This window comes from Vidua macroura, chromosome 2 (genome assembly GCF_024509145.1).
Source record: "Vidua macroura isolate BioBank_ID:100142 chromosome 2, ASM2450914v1, whole genome shotgun sequence".
Taxonomy (NCBI): Eukaryota; Metazoa; Chordata; class Aves; order Passeriformes; family Viduidae; genus Vidua; species Vidua macroura.
In genome coordinates, this window is record NC_071572.1 from 115,962,248 (window position 1) to 115,974,306 (window position 12,059).

General features: G+C 49.5%; 1 protein-coding gene across 5 annotated transcripts in view; it reads right to left on the reverse strand.

Moving 5' to 3' along the window:
• The window catches only part of GDPD5 (glycerophosphodiester phosphodiesterase domain containing 5), a 104,424-nt gene extending 93,430 nt beyond the window's left edge, over window positions 1-10,994 (reverse strand). For all 5 annotated transcript variants that reach the window (XM_053971497.1, XM_053971496.1, XM_053971494.1 and 2 more), the window contains exon 1: window positions 10,849-10,994. The gene's annotated coding sequence lies outside the window, so the exon portion shown is untranslated. The remainder of the gene's footprint in view (window positions 1-10,848) is intronic.
• Between the last annotated feature and the right edge of the window lie 1,065 nt (window positions 10,995-12,059).

Genomic DNA, 12,059 nt, shown 5'->3' on the forward strand with positions numbered 1-12,059 from the left:
TAATATATAATATATATTTAAATAATTAAGTATTTATATAAAAATAAAATAAGAAAAATTCAATAAAACTAATAAGAAAAATAATAAAAAATAAAATAAAAATAATATGAAATAAAATAAAAAATAAAATAAAATTTTAAAATAAAATAAAACAAAAAAAATAAAATAAAATAAAAAATAAAATAAAAATAAAATAAAAATAAAATAAAAATAAAATAAAAATAAAATAAAAATAAAATAAAAATAAAATAAAAATAAAATAAAAATAAAATATAATAATATACATAATATATATATATATAATATATATATAAAATAATAATAAAATAAAATCACAAAACAAAGGCTCATCCATTGGCTTTTGCACTGGAGGAAAAAACTGCTAGAAAGGAAGAGGGAAGGGATAAAACTGCCACAGATTGCATTGTCCCATTCCATTTCCTCAGAGGGCCTGTGTCACTGCTTGTGGCAAAGAGAGATGTTAAGCTGAGGTTACAATTAAAGCAGTGAGAAAACGCTGTGTTAAAACGCTGGAGGCAGGCAAAGGCTCCCACCCAGCATCTTCCAGACCCCCTCTCCCACCTCAGCCTGCAGCACCCCCTAAAAAACAGACAATAAAGAGTTCTGTCGGGAGGCAAAGAGCAGCAGCCACAAAGGGGGAATAATGGGAACAGAGCTCAAGGAAGAAATCAATCCCCGTGCCTGCCTTTCTACAGCATCCAGGTGTTCACACCCTCACCCTGCCCCACTGAGGCAGTGCCATGTCCTTCACTTTTATTTTTAAGTTTTTCTTGCCCAAAACCACTGATGGCTGCAAGGAAAAGAGGGATGATCCCAAATCTTTGCAATATCCGACACCTTTCCTTGCAGAGTCATCATCAGGGCATCACCCTAAGTTATGTCACTTTAACTGAGGGCAGATAACCAACACGTTATTTCTTGGTGGTGCTCCAGCGTTCCTCCATTTAAAAGGCAGGGGAAAAAGCTCAGTCCTCCCCTGTTCCCATGGAGAAACAGGATGGAGATGGCACAAGCAAGAGCAAAACCCCCAGAGCTCCAGGATGACCACAGCAGACAGGTCTTAATTTGACTTTTCATCATTTTAGAGTTCTCTGAAAGCCAGACAAGTGGCAAACCCTTTTCTCCCTTTTTGTCACATTTGTAAACGATGGGCAAAATGAAAAGATCAGACTCTACAAATGGTTTCAGCTCTAGAGCAAGAAAAATATTTAAATACAACCCTCATGTTGCATGGCAGGGAGAGAATTTATTACAGCTGGGACTCAGGACTTTCCCCACAGGCTGCCTTCCCAAATTCCCAAGCCTCCCACCTGGCAGTGAGCCCTGGGGGGAATCCAGACACCTCAGCACTCCCTGTATATCCACTCACAGCACAATTTATTTCCAAGCTCAGCCACTTGCAGCAATATTTATTTATTTTTTTTAATACCAGCTCCAGAGCTTGTTCTTGACAGCTCTGCCATTTAGCAAGCATTAAACCTGATGGGGCATGAGACAGAACAGGGTTTTCCTCACAGCCCTGTCCAAGAGCTGACAGCCACAAGTCTTTTAGGCAGTATTTATTTCATACCTTTCCTTCACAGGAAAAAAAAAAAAAAAAAAAACAAAAACAAAACCAAAAACCATAAAAAAAAACAAGAAAAAAAAATTAACAGCCTTTTGGAATCAAACATATGGGATCAGTCACTAAATGTGGCCAATTTGGGAACAGAATATCTCATCAGCTTCAGGCAATGCTGAAACACAGCAATAAGTTTTAAGGTGGCCAGACAAAAGCAAGCAGGAGAAGACACACTCCAGGCTGCCCCACACCTGGATTTCACTTCCAGCTTGAAGCTTCCAGCAAACCCCTTCTAAAAAGGAGGAACTGGGTCAGGGATCCAGTTTGCAGCTCTCCATGTTGAAAGGAGATCTGCAGTCCTTCCAACCCCTTCCCTCCAAAGGTTGCTTTGTGTTTCCTGACTGTGGTTTTTAAACCAGGGAAACGTGACAGTGCCTCGAGCTGTAAGAAGCACCAAGGATGCTCCTTCCCCCCAGCTTTACAGTCAAGTCAGATATTACAATCAGCACATCAAGTCTGGGAGAAATCAGATTGCTTTGGAATTGCAAAGCCCCAGGAACTCCCGCTCCCACTTCCTCCAGCTCTGGCTTTTTGGGATTAGGTTGCTCTGACAAAGCCCAGGCAGAAGCACCAGAGGCTGACAAACCCCATTAGCTGCTCACACAGCTGAGCAGCAGCAACTGCTGGCTGGGAAAAATTGGGAACAATTTGGGAGCTCCACGGTCAGGCTGACCTTGGGCACAGCAGCAGGGAACAGCAACCAGCATTTGCTCCCACTCTTCTCCAAACCCATCTCCTCCAACAGCTCCAGCCAGGCTGATTTTCCTCAGGTTAAGCCCAGCTCAGGCAGCCTAAAGCCTGGAGCGTGGCTTTAAGGGAGACAGGACACAGGGAATGGCTCCCCACTGCCAGAGGGCAGGGATGGATGGGATTTTGGGAAGGAATTCCTCCCTGGGAGGGTTGTCAGGCCCTGGCACAGGGTGCCCAGAGAAGCTGTGGCTGTCCCTGGATCCCTGAAGTGTCCAAGGCCAACCAATTCTCCACCACTTCACTCTTTGGCAGCTTCAATCCAATGTTCTCCCACCCCTACAGAGGTCAGAGCCCTGAGGGAGCACCAAGGTGATGCAGGAAATCCGTGCTCCCTGCACTGGTGTTCAGTGGCTGCACAAAAACTCCAGCATTTCTTTCTCTGAGCAAAGAGCAGCCTGGGGAGATGCAAGAATCCCTAAATTTAACTGGCAGCATCCTTAAGTTTGGAAAACACCTCTAAGATCTTCGAGTCTAACCAGTAACCTGACTCTGCTGGGTCCAGCACTAAACCATGTCCCCAGGTGCCACATCTCCAAAAAGAGGTGGAGATGTGGCACCTCCATCCATGCTGAGAGCAGCCACCACCTCATTACCCCCACAAAGAGCACACAACCACCAGGCAGCTGCCTTTGAGACCCACAAACCCTGCTCCCAGAATTGGACCTGAAACTTTTCAGTTCACAAACCTTGATCCCAAAATTTAAATTAAGAAAAAAAAAATAGAAAAGCACACTGGAGGGGGACTTACAGAGCAGCAGCACTCCCAGCACAATTCCTGCTTGGATGTTCTGTGCTCAGGGAGCCAGGGCAGCCTCATCCCTGAAGCCCTGCTGATATTCAGGTTTAATAGTGCTGATAAGCCCGAGCTGGAACAGCTCTTACGCACTGCAGGTTTTATCTGTGGCACAGCACACTTGTTACAGACCCTCTCTTATCAGCACTGCAAATATCAGCCCAGATAAGGGGAGGCACAAAATGCCTGGGAAGGTGCAGAAACTGCAGCAGACACCTTGGGGTTTTTCACTCCTTTGGCCCCTGTTCCTCACCCTGTGTTCCCCCCACAGCTCCACATCCAGCCCCAAAACTGCTCCAGGAGAGGAGCATAGCAGGCTTCAAGCCAGTCCTTCAGAGCTGTCCCTCCAGGGAACCCTGCAGAAGAGCTGCAAAGTTCAGGGAAATAAGGAAAAAGCCATTATTTCCCCTGAACTGGGAGAGAAGAAGCCAAGAGAGCAAAGTGATTTCCTCACGGGTCCAGTACAGCTCAACATAACCAATTACCCCAGAAATTTGGATCTAAGGACTCTCCTGACAGAAGGGGTTCAACAGAGTGAGCTGACCCTTTCAGAAACACAGAGGACTCAAACATTTAAGCTTATTGTGCTGTTAGAAGCAGATCTGTACCTGCTCATTACAGGGCAGCTCTGAAATTCTGGGCATTGGGTTAGAGCTTCCCAACAAGCCCCCAGGCTTCCCTCCTGAGCCACATCCCCACTCTAACACTGGGCTGTTCATCACATCGACCCAGGTCAGCCCCAGGAGGGCTTTCCAGCCCAGCAGAAGCTCCCAGGTCCAATCCAATCCTGCCATGAACAAGCCAGCCTTCCTCCTCACACCTCTCACCAGCAGGGACCACCCAAAGGAGGCATCCCCCTGCCCCAGGTGACACTGGACAGGGCACCAGCAGCACCTAAGGCAGGGATTCCCTTCACAGAAGCACTGCAGAATGATTCTCTGCAGCTCCCGAGGCTCAGCAAAGCACAGGACAAGGTTTGGAGCTGGAACCTGCCCAGGTACACAGCCAGGGAAGGACAATCCCCCTCCCACACCGCTCCTGCCCGTGCTTTCAGGGCCAGCAGCTGCATCCCTCTAATCCCACAAGCAGCTTTATTTCTCTTGGCAAGGCAGAGCTGTCCCAGGAGCCCTGGCAGGGTTTGTGTTCCGGGAGTGACCTTGTGAGGCACAAAGGGCTGTCCCTGCCAGCACCAGGCACTCCAGAGCACGCTTACTCCCACCGCAGGGACATCTGAACATCTCCAGCTGTCTCACAGCACATTCCTGTAACACACAGCTCTCCCAGAGCAGGAGCCTGGAGATGCAAATCAAAAAAGCCCCAAAACAAACAGGCAGAGATGGATTAGGGAGGGTTGTGATAAGGGAAAGTATCTCCAGCCGAGCTGTCAACCTTGCACCTTAAATCAGGCTTTTAGTGAGGGCTGCAAGCACTCTGCCTTTGGGTGATTAACTCGCAGCTAAAGAGGAGCTGAGCTGCTTCCTTCTGAAAGCAGATCCTGCCTCCAGGATCCAGGCAGGAGCAGGAAAGCAGGAGATGATCTTGCGAGCTGTCAGCCACCACCAAGCGATGCCAAAGCCCACGCAGGGAGGGGAAATCACCCCAAAACCAAGAGCCTGCCACCACTCTGTATTCACAAAGCATCAAATGCAGCACAGCAAGTGGTGTGGGAGCTCCCAGGCCCCAGCTCCAGGGCCCAGGGAAAAAGGAGACAGCAATATCTGTATTTTTGGCAGGCATTTTGGTATCTAAGAGCTGGAAAACAAGGATTACAAATCCAGTGTCCCAAGTGCAGAGCAGTCCTTGGTGATGCGTGTAATTTGCACGAGAACAGGAACACATCTAAAAATAGGTGTTTGAGAAGGTCTCACCTCTTGGCTTGATGAATTCCAGGGCTCCCAAATACCCCAAATGCACACATCTCAAGGACTCTTCAGGCACTGTTACTGTGCAGATCTCCAAGATCAACCATGGATGGAGAAATCCAAGCCCAAAATGCTTGAGAGAAACAGAGCAAATCACTCCTGGACACCCAAAACAGGACCCAGGAGCTGCCTCCTTGCTGGGTTTCAAACTGCAACAGGATTGCCTGACAGTTTCAAGTCTCACTGACAAGATTCCTGACTAATGAGTAGGCAGATGGATACCAAAATTCCCACAATGCCTGCAAACAATCACTGCTAATCAGGAAACTGCCTAAAAACCATCACCCACCTGACAGCCTTGAGGAATAATTTCTTTATGGGGCTGCTTCATGCAAGAAAGGAGAATGACAGAATCATCACAGAAAGGTTTGGGCTGGAAGGGGTCTTAAAAATCATCTTTTTTCCGTGGGCAGGGACACCTTCCACTAGCCCAGGTTGTTCAAAGTAGTTGGGAAGAGGGAGACACCCTGGATTTGAACACTTCCCACCTTCTCCAAAAGAGCCTTTTCTTCCTCTGAGAAAGGTCAAGGGGTTGGATGACTCTTTCCTACACCAACAGCTGGGACATGCAGGAAATATTTTAATCCCAAGGAAAGCATTAATTACCACTTGGAAAAAAAAAAAAAAAAAGAAAAAAAAGAAAAAAAAAGCCAATCCAGACAACAAAAATCCACCCAAATATCACAGAGTGCCCTCAGCACGGTGGTAAATCCCTGTTAACAAACCTAAGCCCTCTCTATCTGTCCCAGGGGCTGGGTTTAAGCTGTAACCCGGGAAGCCCCCAGCCCTATCCTGCCCCTTGGGGAAGCACTGGGGATACAGACCCCAGTTTTATCCCCATTCCCCAAGGCTGCACTCAGACAAGAGCCCTGCAGTCAGCACAGGGGGCTGAGATGGAGTCACACACAGGGACACCCCCCTCAAGGGCCAGGTTCCTCCCTCCTGGCAAGGTCCAGGGCAATCTCACAGGACAGCAAGCCAGACTTGAGCCTCAAATCCTCTCCAAGCTCTTAAGTGCCCTGCTCAGGATTAGCCCTGCTTCCCAAGAATCTTGTGGAACACCCTGAGCATCCCCTGTCAGGTCAGGTGCCAATTCCCAGCCGCTCCAAGTCAGAAAATGTAATGCATTTTGTTTTGCTGCAGTTCTGCAGAACACTGGCTTGATTTTCCACTTGATTTATGATTAGGTGACTGTCAGCTCAAGAGATTCATCAATACCAGCTAAGTGGCCCAAATATAATCTCCGAGAGTGGCTCAGGAGAACACGTGGATGTTGAAGGGTACAACCAGTCCATTACATCTTTTTAAAGGCTACACCCAAAAATACCTTTAGAGGAAACTCTGGGTTTCACCTTGGACTATTTTCAGTCACATACAAACTGCTTTCCCTGGGCAAACGTGAGCCTGAAACTCAGCACAGCTAAAAACAGCCAAGGATCAAAATATTTCTGCCCTGTGCATTTCACCTCGGGCTGGGGGAGGGACAAGTTTCATTTCACCTCAACGAGGAGGAAAGGGAAGCAAAACACAGGGGCCAGACGTTTATGAAAAGGTTTTACAAGTTGCAGCAGCATTTTAAGAGAAACAGCAGGATTTAAAATAAATAAATAAATAAAGGCAAGCTGACATCTAAGGGAGAAAGTGGGAGAGAAAAAGCTGCTTTGGCACAGCACCACGTGGCAAAACTCTGAAAGTGAAACAGATTCTTCTGAGCATTCCCAGCCAAGAAGAGAATAAACTTACAGTCCATCACCTCCAGGATCCAGGAGCCTGGACCCCAAACTCCTCATGGCTCCAACACAGACAGAGAGGTGCAGAGAGGGCAGGAGGGCTCAGGGCTGTCACAACTAAGAAATTCCACTAAAACCAGTCTTTCCAGGGAAGAGATTAACCACCAGCAGGGCTCTGCAGAGATGGGGACAGAGCTGGTGCCCAGAGTTGTGCAGCACCCCAGGAAAGGTGCAATTTCCCCCTCTCCTATCCCCAGTTCACCCTTCATCGAGCAGGGAGAAAAAAGAAATAAAACCAGATCAAGAGTCACACACACAAAAAAGAGTCCCAAAAAGAAACATTTTTCATCTTTGTTTTTCATCATCAGGACCAGGAAAACAAACAAACAAAAAAAAAAAAAAAACAGAGCTCAATCCCAACCTGAAATGGATTCCAAATGTGGAAACAGAATGCACGGAGGCACAGGCACAAAAAACTTTCCAAGTGCCACCCCAGAAGCTCCTTGTTTGAACACCCTTCAGGAGAACACTCTGTACCTTGAAACCACTCCTTGCCAGAAATCTTCTACAAATATTTAATTGCATATAAAAAATAAAACTTTTTTTTTGCTGTTGCTGTTTGTCAGGCTATTGAGCAATGACAGACTACTGCACCAAACATTCAGGCAGTTGTCCTGCCAGTATCTGTGGGTACTTCTGGAGGAAGTGGGGAGAACACAGTGGTTTGCTAAAGAGGAAAAAGCAGCAAAGCCAAACACCAATGTGCAGCTATTTTTTTTTTTTTAAAGTCAAGACACGCATTAAAGTGGCTGTATCTAATCACTGCTTATAGAGGGGCTGGCAGGCAAAAGCAACTGCCATAAAGTCTTTTAAATCCCTTTTCCCCAGCATCATGCTCAGAATGTTCCTGCAAAGGGCTGTTAGGCACCTAGAGCAGAGCTGGAGGGGGAATATTTGGTGTGGGAAGAAGGGAGGGGGATGAGGTGCCTGGCTCCTAAACCCACCCTGGTGCAGAACCCCTCTGGAGGAGGTGGCAGCGCCGTGTGCTCCTCAGCACGGGTAAGGAATGGGCTCCTTGGTGTGACACTGCCCTCTCCTGAGCACAGGGGACTGCTCAGCTCACACCCAGCCCAGAACAAGGATTCTGGGGAGCCCCAAGCAAACACCCCACAAAAAGTAGAGAAAGCGAGACACCACTCACCCCGCAGCAGCCACAGCCTCCCTCCACCAGCAGCACTGGCTGGGGTTCAGGATAAGATGAAATGCCCCTGTTTGAGCTGGTTGGAGCCTAATTAGCAGCAGCTGCAGCCTAATGAAGCAAAGTGGCTGCCAGGTGGACCCGATCTCTTCATCTCAGGGGTTGGAACTGGAGGAGCTTTAAGGTCCCTTCCAACCCAAACCATCCCACAGATATCAGCGTGAAGGAGCAAAGCATGACAGGGATGGGAGCACAACCTCTGCCAGGTGCATCATCTCAGGGAAAAGGACTTTAAAACCAGCCCTGCAGACTCCAAGGGAAGCACGTTCCTACCTCGCTGTGTTTGTAGGAAAGCTGCTCTCAGGAGGAGCCCTAAGTGCCCCTCCACGTCCAGCCCCACCTTCCCACACAAGCCCAGAGCTGCACCAGGAGTATTTCAAAGGTACAACCATTGCCTTTTATCTTCACCCTCGGGAAGACTCACAGAGCAAGTCAGAGGACAATATTCCCCCAGGTGTGTCTGGTTAAAGGGCACCCAGACCTAACTTCCACCACCTGTGAGCATCAAAGTGCCTCTAACACAAATCAGGGTGAAGGAGCCACCTGCTCCCTGCATCTTTAACCTCCACCTACAACAGCACTTGCACCTGTGAGCTACTCCAACCCACACGTTAAAACCATTTGAAAACCCACAAAAAACACCCCTAAATATACTGATTTTGGCAAGGTGATTTTAAGGCAGTTACTCCAGATCAAGTACACCTGGGTTCACAGTTAATGGGTAAAAGTACAACAAAGGGTTGTCCCTTCACAGCTGGTTCTGTGTCTCCTTATAACCCTCCTGGTTTATAAAGCAATTTATTGCCTTGCTACAAACCAAACCCTTTATCATTAATTCTGAGCCAGCAGTTTCTGAATCTACAACCTGACACCAAATCAATTGATCCGACCAAGACTCCTTTTCCTTCCAAGACAAACACCAGTCGTGCTTTGCCGGATTCATCGCAGGGAAAAGTGCAACAAGCAGAACACGCTCATTTAATAAAAAAGTACAGCTTGACAGAGACACCCACTCTAAAATTAACTCTGCCCTCAAAGCAGAGCTTGCCTCTGAAGAAGCACCTCCTAAATCACACAGAAATATTCTGCAGCTCCACATTGCTGGGATATCAGCGTGAAGATGTTTCAAAGTTTGGCAGAGGAGGATATGTTAAAATAACAGGCTTTAAGGAGTCAGGATGCATCACTGCTCAGGTGGATAAAGGCTGGCTAATGAATTAATGGGCTACTTTCCATAGCAATCTGATGAGGAAAATGGACATGCCAGACAAAATGCAAGGCAGGAAATCCATTTACCTCAGCTTTTCCCCGGCCACACCTGCCAAGTGTAAGCTGGCAATTTGTAAGGGGGAAAGAAGGGAGAAGGCTGTTATCCTGCATGAGGCTGGGTGATCCAAACCCCAAAAAAGCTCTTTAAGAAGCAGCACCACTCTGACTCGTACTTGCTAATCAGCAGCAATCTAATTTCCTGGCAGCTGGAGCATCCTGAGGAGACTCCAGCACCCTGGATTTAACGTTCTCCGTGTACAGTGTAACTTTCTAATGGAGAAAAATCTGTATGGGCTCCTTCCCAACAGGACAAAGAGCCAGCAAGGAGAACCATAATTCATTATTTTTTCAATTTCACATGCAGCATGGCTCTGCCTGTTCCTGTCATCTATCCCTAATCCCTCTCCAGCCCCAAAATAACCCTTAAGCCAACAGGATTACACACAACAAGAGTGGCTGTAAGGACCCAGCCCTAAAATCCCAAAGCACGGCGAGTTCGACACAGCCAGGTTTTTCCTGGCTGGAGAATCCCCATTTCCATCTCGCCAGGGGTGAAATTTCACAGCTTCCACACCAGGAATTGCTCCAGCAGCCCTTTTCCAGAGCAAGGCTCACATGCCGACTGCAACTCCTCCATGCCCAGTTTTTCCGGGCGGGGAGCAGACAGGACGTGGATGAGGGTTTCAATAAAACACCAACGAGACGATTTTCCCCCCTCTCTTTTCCCTGAATTACTCTTTTTGTGAATTAGCTTATTTGCCAAGCATCAAGAGAAAGCGGCACCCTCTTACATTCACCTTTTTTCACCCTCTCTGCTCAGTGCTCGCTGGAAATTCGGGGTCTTTAACAGAGGCTTTGCTGCCGGGGAATGTCGCCAGGAGCCATCCAGGACATCCCTGAGCATCCTCAGGGAGCCGGATGGGCAGCGAGCGCTCCTCCAGCTGGACCAGCAACAATAAATAAATAAATCCCTCTTGGCATTCTGCTGCCTCAGGATTTTACAGCTCCGGACAGCAGCGGTGTGAAGCCCTGGAACGGCGGGACACCGCAGATGCCATCGTTTTATACCAAAACCAAGCGCTCCCTGTTAGACAAGCCGGGAACAGCCGTGTCCAGATCCACACCCGGACACTTTGAGGGTCTCGGGGACCAGAGGGGGCTCCCCGGGACCTCTCCGCAGGTGGGTGCCCACCCACGTCCCCCAGCCCCGGGAGCAGCCGCTCGCATCCCCAACTTCGCTCGGGATGCTGCGGCCAGGTGAGGCACCCGCGGGGAGGGGGGCACACAGGGCAAGGCAACACCCTTCGGGCACGGAAAAGAAACACCTTTCGGGGCAAAGCAGCGCGGCTTCGGACACCGGAGCACCTTCTGGGGGTGAACCCGAGCCGGCAGAGCTGTCCCACCCAGCGGCAGCTCAGCATCACCCCGCAGCCCGGGGGATGCGGGAAGCCCCCAGCCCAGCGCAGCCCTCCCCTTCCCTTTACCTGCAGCCGCCGGGAAATCCGCCAGGTTCCCGAGCCCCGCGGAAGGGCAGCCCGGCCCCGGCGGCAGGGCAGAGCCAGGGCCGGCAGGGAAGGGCGCAGGGACGGCGCTGGCACGGCCGCGGCCCCGGCCCCGCAGCCCGGCTCGGCTCGGCTCGGGAGCGGGGCGGGCGCTGGGGCCGGGCGGCTCCGCCCCGGGCGGCGCGGGAGGAGCGGAGGGACGAGAGGAGGAGGAGGAGAAGAAGCAAAGGAAGCTGCACCCAGCCGTGGGGAGTTCGTCTCTTTTGGGCTGCGAGCGAACCCCGCAAGGGTTCTGGTTTTTGGGGGGGGGGGGGGGCACCGCTGGGTTGGCGCTGTGCCAGGGGGGTTTGGGAATGCTGAGCCCCAAAAGGGCAGCGAGCGCCTGGGAATCACAGAATGGGTTGGGGTGGAAGGGAACTTAAGGATCGTCGCATTCCGACCCCCCTTTCCACCGTCTCGGGTTGTTCCAAGCCCCGGCCAGCCTGGCGTTGGACGCTTCCAGGGATGGGGCAGGCACAGCTCGGGGTAGGAGGGATGTGTTGTGTTCCCACCTGGGTGGATGGAGGTGGAATAAAAAGGGTCAGGGCTTTGCAGCCTCCTGATTCTTCTCCACCTTTCCAACTCACCCTTCATTTTTTTCTACCCACCTTTATCTCCTGCACCTACATTAGATCCGGAACTCCCAAGTGTGCAGGTGGACCTGATCTCCACACTGAGGCCACCCTGCTGTAGCATTTTTGGGGAAGGATGAGTGTTTTGTTGGATCTACGCCATGCTCAGGACTGGTTTTCCTCACACTGCAGCAGCACAGGTTATTTGGGATGAGAAGGATGCCCAGCCCTGCCCAGCACTGTGTCCAAAACTCAGCTGTGTCCTGGCTGTGAATCCTTTGCCCTTCTTGATGCAAGGTGACAAAACACTTGGCTGACAGCAATGGATTCGTTTTTTTTTTTCCTGCAAATTGGCCATTTCCCACTTCTTTGGCCCAGCCCTGAAGTAGAGACTGATCCAAGCAGAGCAAAAGGAAGGGATGTGCTGTCAAAATAACAAGCAATCACAAGCCAAATGCCAGACTCCTCTTTACTGAGGCAGACTAAGCTGAGAGGTCGCTGGCAACTAGCTCTTTTCCTCAGAGAAGCAGAAATAATCCTGCTGCACCCAGCAGTAGGGAAAGACTGGAGATGAAAAATCAG